At 41.9% G+C, this 16,765-nt stretch overlaps 1 protein-coding gene across 14 annotated transcripts in view; it reads right to left on the bottom strand.

Moving 5' to 3' along the window:
- DLG2 (discs large MAGUK scaffold protein 2) overlaps positions 1–16,765 on the bottom strand; it is a 1,584,089-nt gene that overhangs the window by 490,921 nt on the left and 1,076,403 nt on the right. The window lies entirely within an intron of this gene.

Below are 16,765 nucleotides of genomic sequence, written 5' to 3'. Positions count from 1 at the left end.
TTTCTGTAAGGCTTATTGAGAAGCAATCCTATTCCAGGCTGATCCTATTTTTCTGGCTTATCTTGGTTCAGTCTCTTTCAACATGTCTTCAGTTATGCTAGTTTTGAGGACTGTATGTGATTTTGTGATTGGCTTTATGAGAAGCAATCCCATTCCAGGTGCATCCCATTTTCCTGGTACAACCAAACCTTGATTTTGCTTTAAATTATGATCAGAGGAAGCTATATGTCGAATTTGGTGGTCCTAGCTCTTACTGTTCAGGAGACGTTCTTAATTAAACAGACAGTCTCTAATATAGTAGATTTTCTGCTGAAAAGCAACTACTACTCCTATCCAATTTTTTTTTGGATGAGCAATTTTTGGCTTACACATTTTCTGCATATCTGAAAGAGCAAATAAATACTTGGAGTAGCCTTTAGACTCTATCAGTTAAACGATCCTTTATTATTACATGTATATATACTTGCACATACCCACCATCAAGTGTGCGAATCCCGTCACACTACATACATGACAACATTTATAGAATTATGTACCAATTGTTATTGTTGTCAAGTTTAAAATAATTGTGGTCACAGACAATCTGAAGCGCAATAATATCTGAAACTGTGCCCTTTTAGTCTCCCCTCATCTGAGGAGTCTAAGGCTACATCTAGACTGCATCCCTCTGTTGACAGAGGGATGCAAATCAAGCACATCAAAATTGCTAATGAAGCAGGGATTTAAATATCCCACACCTCATTAGCATAAACATATCTGCCGCTTTTTTTTCTAAATGGCGTTTTTTCGAAAAAACGGCAGTCTAGATGCGGATCTATCGAAATAAAGCCTTTTTCGACAGATCCTGTATTCCTCAAAAAATGAGGTTTACAGGATCTGTCAAAAAAGGCTTTATTTCAGATCCTTGTCTAGACTGCCTTTTAAAAAAAAAACTCAGTTTCGAAAAAATCGGTGGCCATGTTTATGCTAATGAGGCATGGTATATTTAAATCCCTGCTTCATTAGCAATTTCAATGTGCCTAATCTACATCTCTCTGTCGACAGAGAGGTGTAGTCTAGAAACTTTACCAACATGAATTCAGGCTTCCAATAGCCCTACGAGCTACTAGAGACAAATGTAAAATTTCTTATGAAGTATATAAGGTAAAGTATGTTCAGTGTGCTTATCATAAACACTTTTCTGATTTTATTCTGCCTAGCAGACTTCTGGAGTTTTACCATCTCCAGTGCTGCTTTAGACTCAGATAACTGGCTGCTTCAATCTGAATGAGGAAAGAGGGCCGTGAATCAAACATGCCCACAACTATTTCTGTTATCACATCTCAATTCCTTCTCCTTAAAATGCATTTCTGCTAGGAGGTCAGGAATAAGGTGCATGGGCAGAGCTTTGTGGGAAAGATTACACATCATGTGTACAACATGCTAAGCTCTAGCCAGTGCAATCAGTGTTTCTCAGTTATGAACAGGACCATTATCAATTATTATTTCTGAAGAGGTTCTAATGCAATCTGTAGGTCCAATATAAATAAATGCTCTTGAATAATTTTTCAGTACTGCACTAAATAAATAGACAAAAAGGGCTATGGATATAGTTATTTTCATTCTATTCAGCTAGCTGTCATATTGGAAATGTCACAGCACTGAAACATTTTATGGATATTCTACAAGGGGTTACTAAGCCTTTTTAAGATGGCACAACAAACCTATGATTTAGCTTTTTATCCATTAGGATTGGGTCCAGCTCATTTTATTTTCCATATATTTTATAATATGCCTTATCACACAATGCAGTCAACACAGGTTCCGCCTTTGATAATACTTTATAAATACTTTCCCTGAGAGCATTTCTAATGACATACTGTCAGTGAATGGTCTGATGAAAACTAAAAAATGTATTGGAGATCACAGAAGGCTGTTAGATCACTCACTTCTGAAATATGGCCACTCCAGTTGGGATGCAGTAGGTGCTTTAAAGTGCTTCTTTAAAAAAAAAAAAAAAAAAAAAAAAAAAAAAAGATTTGCTTTTCCATTAAGTGTCAGATCCAATTTTTAAGATGAGCACTGCATTTGCAGCAGCCTGTGCTTCTCAACAGATTTAATCTGAGTCTCCAAAACCTTCTCTTAAAGACAAAAGAAATGGGTCTATCAGGAAAGCATCAGAAAGGAATTTTGAGCTGGAATGTGCAGCTCAAGTGGATACAGTATAAAGTCACACCATGCTTGAAGAGCTTTTATAAAATAATAAAGCTGGCTTGTTTTGTGGAGCGTGCCCAGCTGCCACTGCTCACACCACAAGTTCATACAAATTCTCAGCAGGAAATTAGTGGGAAAAGGTTTCAGACTTTCAGTGCACTCTCCCATCCGCCCCTCCCTTTCACATCTCAGCCACATTAATTCCTCAGCATTAAATAACTCTAGCCATGCTCACTGTAAGTAATGACATGGTAAACTGCTGCAGGCTTTCCAAGTGAATCACTTCCAGCCCCTGACATCTATCCACAGATGTATGCTGTATTGCAAGACAATTCAGATTCTGCCCCTTGAGTAACCTTTCAAAAGAATAGGGTAGCACCCCTGGCTGGCACTTTTAGATCCAGAAAATTGCTAGTAATTTTGCAATCCTTGACCTGAGCAACAGGATCTGAGAGCTGTCACAGACTAATTTGCTCAGTCTGGATATACACTCTTATGCAGGAAAGTAAGCTGGGAAAGGCAAGTTGCCTAGCACAGTAATTCCTTCTTTGTCGTTCTCAAGTTAATATTGCAGTCGGTGTTGCCAACATAGATATACACTCTCTGAGTATGTCTAGACTACATTGCTCCGTCGACGGAACCATGTAAACTAGTTTACTCGGCATAGGAAAGGAAGCTGATCAACTGATCCGGCACAGTGTGGCAGTCTAGACGCGGATCTGTCGGCTGGGGAAGCCTTTGCCAACCCACCCTGTAAACCTCGTTTCACGAGGCACAGCACGGTGGCCATGTTTATTTTAATGAAGCGGGGAGTATTTAAATCCCCGCTTCTTTGCCTATGCCGGGTAAACTAGTTTACATGGCTCTGTCGACGGAGCCATGTAGTCTAGACATACCCTCTCTCTGCACAGGATCTTGCCATTTTTACCAAGAGAAATCTGACAAAATATGATGTGACCTTCTTTCTCCCTAGCTTGCCTTCCCTCCCTCAGTTACCCTCCTGTGACTCTCTACTGCTTTTGCCTAGTCAGCAAAGGTGGAAGTAAGCAAGGGTGTTCTAGTGCAGCGTACCAATAAGAGCCTGGGCAACTGAGCAGCCTGGCACCCAGACTGCAGCCCCAGTGCTCAAGCAGCCAGGCATTGCCATCCCCACCACCCTTGCCAACTCTGGTGCTCAGGCGGTGGGAAAGTGCAGTCCCCACCGCCCCCATGCTCAGGCAGCCAGGCAAGCGCAGTTCTCACCACCCCAGTGCTTGGGTAGCTGGGCAAACACAGTGGTCACACTCTCAGACCGAAGTTTCCCACAGCCCCCCCAAACCATTGCCCTGAGTCCCCTCACCCCATTCTTCTTCCGAGCCCCCCCTCTACACCCATGCCTTGATTCTAGCACCTGTCTATCCTGAGCCCCCCCCCCCCAACACACTGCCCAACCCCTTGCCCTGACTCCTGCATGCCCTACTCCCGGGGTGGGCAATAATTTTTGCCCAAGGGACACTTCAAAGTGACCCCGGGACACCCCGGAAGGGACGAGCCTAAACAGGAAGGGGTGGGACCTAATTGGAAACGGATGGGCCTACCCCACCCCCATACCGTGATTGGTCTGGAGGTGGGGAAACCCCTTTATTGCCCCTTCCCACTAGGAACCCATGCCCTGGCAGAGACTTGGCACGCTCCTCCACCCCCAGACCAATCAGGGCCTGGGGGCGGGGGAGCACAGGAAGCCTCCACCAGCCCTGGAGGACCATGTGGCACTTTAAAGTGCTGCAGGCTCCTCACAGAGCCAGGGAAGAACAAAGGAAGCTTCAAAGCACCACGTGCTCCTGGCAAGGCGGGAGGAGCTTTGTGCACTTCCCTGCCCCCTGGCCAATTAAGGCCTGGGGTGGGGGAGCACAGGAAGCCTTCTCCGCTCTGCTCCCACCCTGCAAGCAGCACTTTGAAGCACTGTGCACTGCTTGCAGGGTGAGGGCAGAGTGGAGAAGGCTTCGGATGCTCCCCCACCCCCAAGCCCTAATTGGCCTGGGGGCGGGGGAGCAGCAGGGCCTCCACAGGCCATATCCACCCGCTTGGCAGGCTGGATCCGGCCCACAGAGGCTCTTTTGACTACCCCTGCCCTACACTCACACCTCTGACCCCTGCTCTGAAGCCTCCCCACTCCATCCCACACTTAAATTTATTACATGTACTATCCTATCGTAACCCCTCTGACCTCCCGCCCTGACCCTTCTCAAGTGGAGTTGTGATACAACAGAACCTGTAAGAAACTTAGGTTATTTTCACCCATGCTAGTCAGATGGAAAAGTTTCTCATCTGGTCTCCTCTCCTAGCTCCTCCACTTCTCCCAATTATTCCATCCCATCTCCTGATCTCTGCCCTTCCCCACTTACATCTTACTCTCCCCTGTCTTTCCTTTCATGATCTAAGCATGCTTTAGTCTCTCCCATCTTAAAAATAAACAACTCACTTTCCTCTCCAGCTACTGTACCATCTCCTTTTCATCTCTAAACTCATTGGACAAGTGCTTTACAATCACTGTCCATAGCCCGTCTCCTCCAGTTCCATCCCGGACACTCTCTGGTATATCTTCCATCCTGACATTTCTTGCTGCGGTCTCTAATGGTCTCTTTCTGGCCAAAGTTCAGAACCAATTCTTCATCCTCCTTGCCCTATCACCTGTCAGCCATGCACCTCTTTCTGAAACCTTGCCCGCCACTGGATTCTGGGACTATGTCTTCTCCTCGTTTCCTCCTACTGCTATGTAGCCACACATCCCTGACATGCCACTGCCAATAGTGTGCGCTTAGCCTAAAACAGAAGATAAAATATGTGCATCCCTACTCCCTGAGAGAAATACGTATATATTGCATGAAGGATCTTTAAACAAATCAGGCACTAGCTAAAATCATAGACTTCCCATTAAGATTAATTTTAACCTTTTATTTTCTAGATCTGGCTAGAACAGACTAGAACTCTTACCCTCCCAGATCCTCTACACTTTTATTCTAATTATATTCATCACATATTCCACCTTTCATTTATAGCAGCCTTACAAACTTCTAAATCCGCTGTTACACTAATTAAAAGCCCTCCTTTTGTTATTTTTACCACATATACTGCTTTAGGACCCAATTCTATAAATGCGTTGAATAAGTGAGTAACTTTACTCTCATGTATGGAGTAGAGTTTGTTGAAAAAATGCCATCAAAACTGCTTTTTGAGGAAAAAATGGGATTTTGACAAAATGTTTTTTCATAATATATCTATTTTTTCTTCAAATTTGAACTTTTTTGTTGAGTAACTGAACACCTAAAGTTATTTTAATTCATGCTTCATGGGAACTGTTCCAGGCCCACATCCTTCTCTATGTGCCAAGATCGTTACTAAACTAAGTTTCTCTTGGTAGATGCAGTGGCTCATAAAGAAGGGAAATTAAGGTGCCTCGTAGGAGATGCAGTTCAGCAAGGGAACTGAGCCCTCACAGAAGAATGGAGGCACAAGGCGCCTGAAGTATAACTCCCAAGAGACACCACAGCATTTCCAAATTGAGATCTTTGATGTTAAACCTGAAATATTCAACAGAAACAATCCAGTTTCCATTTTTTTTTACCCAACAATTTTCTGCATGATCAACAAAAATTCTGATCAGTTTCAGGACCGGCCTAATGGGACAATTTTGGTAAATGAATGTATCTTTTAGACTTTAAAGACTCCTTTTATGACCCATCTGTCCTAAAATATTGCTATCCACGTTAACCCTTTCCATCTGTCCAAATGCTCAGTTATTGGTACCTGATTTCTGACTCTCGCGATAAAACGGCTTCGGATGGAATTTGCACCTGTGATACTTTTCTAGGTATTTGCTAATTTTCCCTCTTATTTATCTTAAGAATCTGAAACCTTTCTTTAAATTACACATGTCATTTCAACACTCACATTAGGACCTTCTCCTAACAAACACTAGTAGTCAATATGCAGGATGGGTATAAGATGGTGGAAGATTCAGAAGCCAAGGAAAGGAGAAAAAAACCTTCAAACATAAGTCATTTTAAGGCTCTTTCCTCAGGGATTGTTTTATTATCCACATAACAAAAGCAAATCAATCAAAAACACCCAGCAATAATTCCCAAACACTTTCCCTTCTTTAGGCAGGTGAGAGGGGAGAAACCACATCCTTCCTTTTGATTTAGTTGGGATTGGTCCTACTTTGGGCAGGGGGCTGGACTCGATGACCTCCTGAGGTCTCTTCCAGCCCTAGGATTCTATGATTCCTCTTAGTTATCCTTTTAAACCAATTTTTATTTTTTTATATTAATCTCTGAACATCCATGTACAGGTGGCAATACTATACCATGCATTCAAGCATCTATAGCCATACCACAACCCACCTACAATAATCTTGTGACCCCCCCCCCCCCCCAATGGCTGTTTTTTGTGTCATTGTCTCTACAGTGACAACACCATGACAGTCATGATTTCAGATATTTAAATCTGAAAATTCACTATTCTTAAATTCCCATAACTGGGAAATTGACCAAAATGGACTATGAATTTGGTAGGGCTCTAACCATGAGGTTCTGAATAAGGCATCCAAATCAGTTACCAAGACTACAGGGCTGAGAATCAGCAGTCTAGTCACTGGCTCCCTTTTGACTTTAAATTGGTTACTTCATCTCTCTCTACTTTGGTTTCTCTATTTGTTAATAACACACACATATAAAATGTTTCTGGAACTTCACAGTAAAGTCCCTAACATTTAAATAAACACAGGAATATTAATTATTCTAAAATGGGTTTCATGGTGTCCTGATATTTTTCTCTCTTTCAAAAGTATCGTATGGCTTCCTAAACATTTTCTTCACCTAACATATTCTCTGAAAAGTCACATGGATTCTTTGTTTCACTATCCATTTCCCTTTTCTGTGGTATTGTCTGTTTGCTTTATTTTTAACTTCTACCATATATCTTAAAGCTTTCATCTTAACTTCTTGCTTGTTTGCCTCATATCATATTCTGTTCTCCACACACTTACTCCTATTCCTTACTCTTCTCTTTCATTTCCTCACAAATTGCTTTAAAGTATGAACTACAGAAGAGAGTTTCTATTTCTATCAGAACCAGTTTAGTCATGAGAAAGCTTGCAGAATGATAGACAGGTCACAGCATAACACATGCCAGGGTTTCCTTGACTTTTACCTCCCTGTGAAATAGCAAAAGAAGACCTTATCAGTCGTACAAATTCTAGACACCTAGAGACAAGTGAGGTGATGAAATCAAGGCAGGGGTCAAGGGGTTAGAGGAGAAGTTAATATGAGGACTGAAGTTATCAAGGAGAGAGAGAGAGACAATGAGGAAAAAGGAGAGAGAGAGCACCAAATATCAAGGTCAGAGAAGAGCAGGAAAGGAGAAATTGAGGGAAGTAAATGACAACAGCATGAAAGGGGGAGGTGAAGGAGAATTGGATGGAGTAATGTCCAAAGAAGTAGGATGGTGGAGGAGAGGGAGAAGTTGTTATTATTAGCAGCATTAGCCCATCAACTTCACCACAGTCATTTGGAGACCACCTTTAGAAAGGGGTGAGAGAAAAGAAACTGTTGCCTAATAAAGGGCACATTTACACAGCACCCTAAACTACACACTATGCAAATTACATATCTTATTTCTATTCTATTGTGAAATAGTTTATATTGAAATTTGGCGCATCTACACAGTGCCAAATTTTGAAATAATGCACTATTTCGAGACATCCTTTAACCCTCGTGGAACGAGGGCAACAGGGATGCCAAAATTGCGCTCCTGTTATTTTGAAAAATATATCAAAATAACAGATGGCTTGTTAAAATGCGGGGTAGTATTTCAGGATACCTCCAGTACCCCAAAATAGTCACGCAGTGTAGATGTACCCTAAGAAAAGATGTAGAGGCCATAAGATTCGCGAGGCATACAGAATCTGCCAATGAAGGGTTCTGGGGTCGGCAGATCCCCAACTAGACTGCCACACTGTGCTGACAAACAGCTGATCGGCACAGCGCGGCAGCCATTTGGATTTAAATGAAGCAGCGATTATTTAAATTGCCACTTCATTTCCCTTTGTCGTCCTGCCTCATCTACATGGCTCCGTCGACGGAGCCATGTAGTCTAGACACACCCCCACATGACAGGCAAGAGAGATACAGGAATTACTTCACCCATCACTACAACAAAACACTATCTGCAGCACAACCATACATGTCAATAATACAAATAGGTGAACATTTTATCTCCTTGAAACTGCAGAGTGAATTTGAACAGGAATAATATAATTACCCTAAATAAAATTTGGCCATGGCATCAGAATTAAACATCCTTAATCAAAACTACTGGATTACTAATAACAAATTATCAGGATTTGATTTTGCATTTCTTTAGAAATATGACAGAGTTTCCAGATTCCGATGGTTTCCATCTGTATAGTTTTTTTCCTACCAGCACTGCTAACATCACATGCAGATAAAGCAAGGGCATGTGAAGGGAGGTGCATGCTGACTGCACACAACATTGACTGTAAGAGCTGTGTGCTCTCTCTGAATCCAATCAAAACACGGATACGTGTCGATCGGCACACCCTGCAGATTCTAGGTATGCAAATGCAATTAGCAAAACTACCCTATCCTGGGAGACTATCTTGGTTACGACGGTCTTATGGCCCACTGAAATGGAAGAGGGCCACTTGTATGGCCCACTCACTAGCCTAGATTGCCCATGGCTGGGCTAGTCTAGGAAAAGATTTGATTGTGGGGATGATTTGTAAAAAGCACTACCCGTTTACCAAAGTGCATCCCTGGAAAATAGCTTTTCTCCAGGTCAGCTGTTAGTGGGAACAAGGATCAGATCTAATTTACCAATACCTGATAACAGCTGAAATCTCTAAAGAAAAAGTGGAAGTAGAAGCAGAAAAAGGCCCATGATCACCCAGGTGATCAAGTGTTCAAGGGGAATCACACTTCCTACTTAAGGCTAAAAGAGTACCATTAAAGAACAGCTGCCTCCAAGGTCTTATATAGTCCAGATAAACTAGGGGGACACATTTCAACATATCTGAAGGCATGTATCAGTAATCCCAGAAAATTGCAACACATTGACAGTAGATGAGAGCTCTGGCATTTCCCTTCTGACTGATCCTTTCACATCATTGCACACAGAAGAAATTGTCAAGAAACAAGAGAAAAACTCAGATTCTAATGACAGGCTGATACTGAGAAGAGCAGAGCAAAAGATTAAATGTTCTGAAAGAATTATGGATACTTGCAAACCTGCCTGGAAAAGGGATATTTGGGCAAAGTGTCTGATAAAGACTTGCTCAAGAGTGATTTTCTGTAACCTCTCCTTTCTAGGTAGTTGAAACACTGGATTTATGGAAATATACTACATGGGTTAAGAATATTATGCATGTGTTATTTGATGCTAGCTAGGTACATAAGAGTTAATTTGCTTTTATTTAAGAGGGAAGATGTACAGATCTGTTTATAGGAGATTATAATTTAGATTAGGTTTGACTGTCTCATATGGGACAGTTTTATGACCATAAGAATCTGGAGATATGCCCTGAAGGCAGGGGTTGGGAACACTACAAGGCTGTGTGAACAGCTCACTAGAGAAGCTTATTAATGTTTTATTCCTCCCTCCTTCACTTGTTTGATATTTTACGCATGATCATTACAGTTTCTTGGCCATCTCCCATTCTAACACTAACCTGCTTTAACCCTGATCAGTATGGGTACATCTAAACTGCAGCGCTATTTCGGAATACTTCCAGTATCCCAAAATAGCTATTCTGCCTCTTGACAGAGCGCCCATTATTTCAAAATAACTTTCGAAATAACGGGTGTGCTATTCTGATATCCCTGGAAATCTTGTTCCATCAGGATTAAGGGACATTTTGAAATAGTGGTTTATTTCAAAATTTGGTGCTGCGTAGACAGCGCCAAATTACGAAAAAAGCTATTTTGAAATTAACTCAAAATATGCTACACAATTTGCATAGCTCAAATTGTACTACTTATTTTGAGATAAGGGTGTAGTACATTTGTGTACTACAATGGGATCACAGATGCAAATCATTCCAGCAGATGAATTTTGAATACACACACATACACACACATACATACTGTTTTTCTTTCATTATATTCTTCTCAGAGCTCAAATTTAAAAAACCTGAACAAAGCTGCCTCCTTTTCCTCCAATTCAGAGAACAAAACTATTTCCATATTTATGAGTAGGCTGTTGAAGTCTTTTGTACTTTCAACTCTACTCAAGAGTAACATAATTCATGATATTCGCACTACTCCCACCCACATCAGCTGGCGGTTTCCCTGGAGTTGGAGTTTTGAGACTCTGTAGTTATCTTATTATGCTCCATATGGTGCATATTTCCATCTGTCACTGTGTCATTTGTTGTTTTCAAGACTCTTATCAGATTCTGAACATTCACTATGTTGCCATAGTTCACAAGACAACAAGCACTTGCGTGATTCTTTTCACTTGTTACCTATAGAGGGAGCTTGAACACCCAATCCTGTCAGGGGAAATGCACCACTGCAGTAGGGAGGTTTTAAAACAGACCAAAGGAATCATTTCTCTCTATTAAACTGTAAAGAATGAAAATGTAAAGAGTAGGTCTTAAAGAATGAATTTAAACCAGCTACCGTAAGACGGCAATCTTTCAGAAAGGGGAAAAATGCCAGTTCACTTGCTGTCAGATTCTGGCAGTATCCGGATTAGTCTATGCAAGAGAACTCTTTTCAGATATGGTTTCCAAGCCCAAACCATAAGTTCCTAGCACATTCTATCAGCCTTTATAGTACAGAAATCACATAATTCCCCCCTTGAAAAAAGGCTGCAATTTTAATCCCCACTTATATGATACAGAGGAAAAGGAATAACAGAGAATGGTGTTGAGTTAACAATGCCCCTGTCAACAAGAACAGAACCACCATCCCTCTACCTCCCCCATATCGCAGCCACCATTCCGAGCTGTGACAACCAACTGTGGCTTTTTTGCCATATCAGTATGCTTTCCAGTTTCCTGTCACATACTTGCATCCTGCAGGTCACTCTCTGACTGAGGAAGTAATATCCATTCTGTCTCTTGCAGAAAAGTAAGGGCAGGAGAAAATGCTACAAAACATACTAGCTAAAGATTAACTGGATAGAAAGGAAGATGGAAGGCAATTTTAGAAAAGGACTCAGCAAAACACAGATGAATGTTCCTTGGAAAGGGGAAAAAAGCACTACACTCTCCACTAAGTCTTCAAGGCACTTTGGGAGAAGGAAAGTTAGAGTTTAGAGCCTTCTACTTTCAAGAGCCCTTACATGAAAAACAATCCCTTCCTTTAGATAGGCATATTTGCACCACTCAAGGCCCGCTTTCAATTTTCATACTTGGCCCCAAACGCGTTCACAATTCCTATGAGTACACTACCCAGGACAAGACCAAGGCAAGGGAAGCAGCCACTAAGCCAAACCATATCTAGGCATATCTGTTCATGGAAAACTCACAAGCTTTGGAGGGACAGTTCTAGTCAGTTCATAGACCTGCACTGGCTATGTTTGAAAGCTTAATAGTATTTTCATTAAAGAGTTCACAATGCTCTTATCTGCTGAATCTGGATAACAATGTCATGGGTTTAAAGTTATCCACAAGGCACACTAGAACTCATAAGGAAAAATCCTAGCCCCAACGGGACACCAGATGAAGAGGACTCTGAGTTGTAAGAGAGAATTCTTTCCTAGGCATCTGGCTAGTGGGTCTCGACTGATCATGGTCTCACTGATCATGATATTTGGGGTCAGGAAGGGATTTGGCAGACTGGCAGAGATCTAGGGGGTTTACACCTACTTCTCAACCATGGGGCACTGGTCACTCATAAGTTCAATCTAGGATCAGATAGAACTTAGAAGATAAAAATAAAAGAACAAGTTAAAAATCGCTTAGAAAAGTTAGATGTCTGCAAGTCACCAGGGCCTGATGAAATGCATCCTAGAATACTCAAGGAGCTGATAGAGGAGGTATCTGAGTCTTTAGCTATCATCTTTGGAAAATCATAGAATCATAGAATCATAGAATAATAGGACTGGAAGGGACCTCGAGAGGTCATCGAGTCCAGCCCCCCGCCCTCAAGGCAGGACCAAGCTCCGTCTACACCATCCCTGACAGATGTCTATCTAACCTGTTCTTAAATATCTCCAGAGAGGGAGATTCCACCACCTCCCTTGGCAATTTATTCCAATATTTGACCACCCTGACAGTTAGGAATTTTTTCCTAATGTCCAATCTAAACCTCCCCTGCTGCACTTTAAGCCCATTACTTGTGGATCATGGAAGACAGGAGAGATTCCAGAAGACTGGAAAAGGGTAAATATAGTGCCAGCTATAAAAAGGGAATTAACAACAACCCAGGAAACTACAGACCAGTCAGTTTAACTTCTGTGCCTGGAAAGATAATGGAGCAAGTAATTAAGGAAATCATCTGCAAACACTTGGGAAGATAATAAGGTGGTAGGAAACAGCCAGAATGTATTTGTAAAGAACAAATCATGTCAAACCAATCTGATAGCTTTCTTTGATAGGATAATGAGTCTTGTGGATAAGGGAGAAGCAGTGGACGTGGTATACCTAGACTTTAGTAAGGCATTTGATATGGTCTCGCATGATAGTCTTATCAATAAACTAGACAATTACAACTTAGATGGGGCTACTGTAAGGTGGGTGCATAACTGGCTGGATAACCGTTCTCAGAGAGTAGTTATTAATGGTTCACAATCCTGCTGGAAAGGTATAACACATGCGGACCACAGAGGTCTGTTTTGGGACTGGTTCTGTTCAATATCTTCATCAACGATTTAAATATTGGCATATAGAGTATGCTTATTAAGTTTCAGAGGGGTAGCCGTGTTAGTCTGAATCTGCAAAAGCGACGAGGAGTCCTGTGGCACCTTATAGACTAACTGAAGTGTAGGAGCATAAGCTTTCGTGGGCAAAGACCCACTTCGTCAGATGCATGTAGTGGAAATTTCCAGAGGCAGGTATAAATATGCAGGCCAGGATCAGGCTGGAGATGACGAGGTGGATCCAATCAAGGAGGATGAGGCCCACTTCTAGCAGCTGATCTGGAAGTGTGAATTCCAAGAGAGCAGAAGCTGCTTTTGTAGTTAGCAAGCCATTCATAGTCTTTGTTTAATCCAGAGTTGATTGTGTCAAATTTAAAGATGAACTGTAGCTCAGCAGTTTCTCTTTGAAGTCTGGTCCTGAAGTTTTTTTGCTGCAGGATGGCTACTTTTAGATCTGCAATTGTGTGTCCAGGAAGATTGAAGTGTTCCCCTACAGGTTTTTGTATGTTGCCATTCCTAATATCAGATTTGTGTCCATTGATTCTTTTACATAGGGACTGTCCAGTTTGGCTGATGTATATAGCAGTGGGGCATTGTGGCACATGATGGCATATATTACGTTGGTAGATGTGCAGGAGAATGTACCAGTGACAGTATGGCTGATCTGGTTAGGTCCTGTGATGGTGTTGCTGGTGTATATATGTGGGCAGAGTTGGCACCGAGGTTTGTTGCAAGGATTGGTTCCTGAGTTTGAGTTATTATGGTGCGGTGTGTAGTTTCTGGTGAGAATATGCTTCAGGTTGGCGGGTTGTCTGTGGGCAAGGACCGGGCTACCTCCCAAGGCCTGTGAAAGCGAGAGATCATTGTCCAGGATGGGTTGTAGATCACTAATGTTGCATTGGAGAGGTTTTAGCTGGGGACTGTAGGTGATGGCCAGTGGTGTTCTGTTGGTTTCTTTCTTGGGCTTGTCCCATAGAAACCTACCGACTGCTATACTTACCTGCATGCCTCCAGTTTCCATCCTGGACACACCACACGGTCCATTGTTTACAGCCAAGCACTGAGGTACAACCGCATATGCTCCAAACCCTCAGACAGAGACCTACACCTACAAGATCTTCAACAAGCATTCTGTAAACTGCGATACCCACATGAGGAAGTGAGGAGACAGATTGACAGAGCCAGACATGTACCCAGAAGCCTCCTGCTATGGGACAAGCCCAAGAAAGAAACCAACAGAACACCACTGGCCATCACCTACAGTCCCCAGCTAAAACCTCTCCAACGCATCATTAGTGATCTACAACCCATCCTGGACAAATTGGATATTGGTATGGATAAATTGGAGAAGGCCCAGAGAAGAGCAACAAGAATGATTAAAGGTCTAGAGAACATGACCTATGAAGGAAGGCTGAAAAAATTGGGATTGTTTAGTTTGCAAAAGAGAAGACTGAGAAGGGACATAATAGCCGTTTTCAGGTATCTAAAAGGGTGTCACAAGGAGGAGGAAGAAAAATTGTTCTTCCTGGCCTCTGAGGATAGAACAAGAAGTAATGGGCTTAAACTGCAGCAAGAGAAGTTTAGGTTGGACATTAGGGAAAAGTTCCTGTCAGGGTAGTTAAACACTGGAATAAATTGCCCAGGGAGATTGTGGAATCTCCATCTCTGGAGATATTTAAGAGTAGGTTAGATAAATGTCAAGTATCAGAGGGGTAGCCGTGTTAGTCTGAATCTGCAAAAGCGGCGAGGAGTCACCTTATAGACTAACTGAAGTTTTGGAGCAGAAGCTTTAGTGGGCAAAGACCCACTTTGTCAGACATGCATCTGACGAAGTGTGTCTTTGCCCATGAAAGCTTATGCGCCAACACTTCAGTTAGATAAATGTCTATCAAGGATGATCTAGACAGTATTGGGTCCTGCCATGAGGGCAGAGGACTGGACTCGATGACCTCTCAAGGCCCCTTCCAGTCCTAGTATTTTATGATTCTATAAATGGTGAATTCTCTGTAACTTGGAGTGGAAGACTTTAGTTATTCAGCCAATGGTCTACTGCAGGAATAGGTGGATGAAGATGCACCCTTCAATGTGCAGGAGATCAGACTAGATTGTCACGATTGTCCCTTCTGACCTTAAGGTCTCTGAGGATAATGGCAAAATACCCACTGGCTTCAATATCAATATGGTTATTATTTCATCCATATTCATATACTGTACCAACACTGCAGTGCAAAGAAGGAAAGCTCTATTGATAGATATACTTCACATCCAAAAGTCAATCTTTCTTTTATTCCTTTCTGTCAGAATTTCATAGCTATAGCAACAAAAGATGAAAATCCAATAAAGTGTTAAAAGGTTATGAGAGATAACCCAACAGTCTCCTCAATTAATCTAGTTCTGAGTTCTAGTCTGTCAGATACTGCTGAGTGCATAATGGATTTTCCTGTATAGACTCTGCACTATAACTCATTACTCTGAAAAAGCACTTAGGGGAATTTGAGACACCTGGAGCATAAAAGGTGATATATTAACCCAAGTTCTAGTTGTATAAGGTAAAACATTGGCTTTTATTGCCCTTTCCCATTTGATTTTCATATCTACAAGCAAAGTAACAAATATGTACAAGTTCATCCTTGTCATTTGATGAAACTGCTTTTTCCTATGAATTTCCAACATGCGTATATTTAACATTTTTCAGCTCCATGGGAGCTCATAAAATTCTTCTATCAGAAAGTAAATGTGATCAGCCAGCTGGTTTAGAGTTCAGAGGCATATAATTCTGTAGGATGGCATTGCACAATCCTTTCTCTCAGACTTTTCACTTAGTCTTGCTCCAAAACCTGAGGAAATCAAGGGGTGAAACTATATGCGCACTTGCTATTTCTTGAGTCACAGTGCATTCACTTCCTTCTTCCTAAGAGAGATCTTTGGAACACCTAGTCTAAATGTGAACAGAGTTGAAAAAAATGAAAGCATTAAAAAAAGACCCAGAAGATTAAGGTCATACTCAAATCCTAAGGGAAAATGACTGGATATTCCTGCTATTTCATTTATGTAGTTTGCTACTCGCATGCAGAAGCCGGTAGAACAGATAGTCTTTAAAATACTCTATCTCCTTATATTTCACTGTAAATTAGCTGAAGCTCTCACAATATTTATTTTTACTTTTTATTGGAAGGAAGTTGTGTAATTTTTTCCCTCCCCAACAGTTATGCTCAGCAGTGCATCTGCTCTCAGTAAAACTTAGACAGTAAGTGAAAAACAATTTAGTGACCATATTATCTTTTGTAAACACGTAGCAAAACCTCCTGATTCTCCCTTTCTCTAAGACAACCCTACCTTATTGCTCTGAATAAGTTTTAATTTAAAAGCTAATTTTGTTTCACTTTTATAGAAGACCCAACTATCATACATTTTTCAAACTCTGTCAGCCTATTAGGAAGGGAAATGGGGTTCACTAACACTGAAACTACAGATAGCCGCGGGAGCTGACAGCCACGCTGGGCCCCTGGGCAGAGTGGGGATGGGGGCACAGCTCCACGCTCTTGGAAGGGGTGAAGCATCGGGCAGACGGGGCAGGGCTGCCCTGACTAGAGCACTCCCGACCCATCCTCAGTGCCTCCCAGATCACAGTACGCCTGCACACTGAGGTCTCAGCGTTGCTGGCAGCACACCGTGCAGTGCTCCAGTGGCAATTTAAAAGGCCTGGGAC

The sequence above is a fragment of the Pelodiscus sinensis genome, chromosome 1 (genome assembly GCF_052426305.1).
Source record: "Pelodiscus sinensis isolate ZL-2025 chromosome 1, ASM5242630v1, whole genome shotgun sequence".
Taxonomy (NCBI): domain Eukaryota; kingdom Metazoa; phylum Chordata; order Testudines; family Trionychidae; genus Pelodiscus; species Pelodiscus sinensis.
This window is presented reverse-complemented; position numbering and strand designations above follow the sequence as displayed.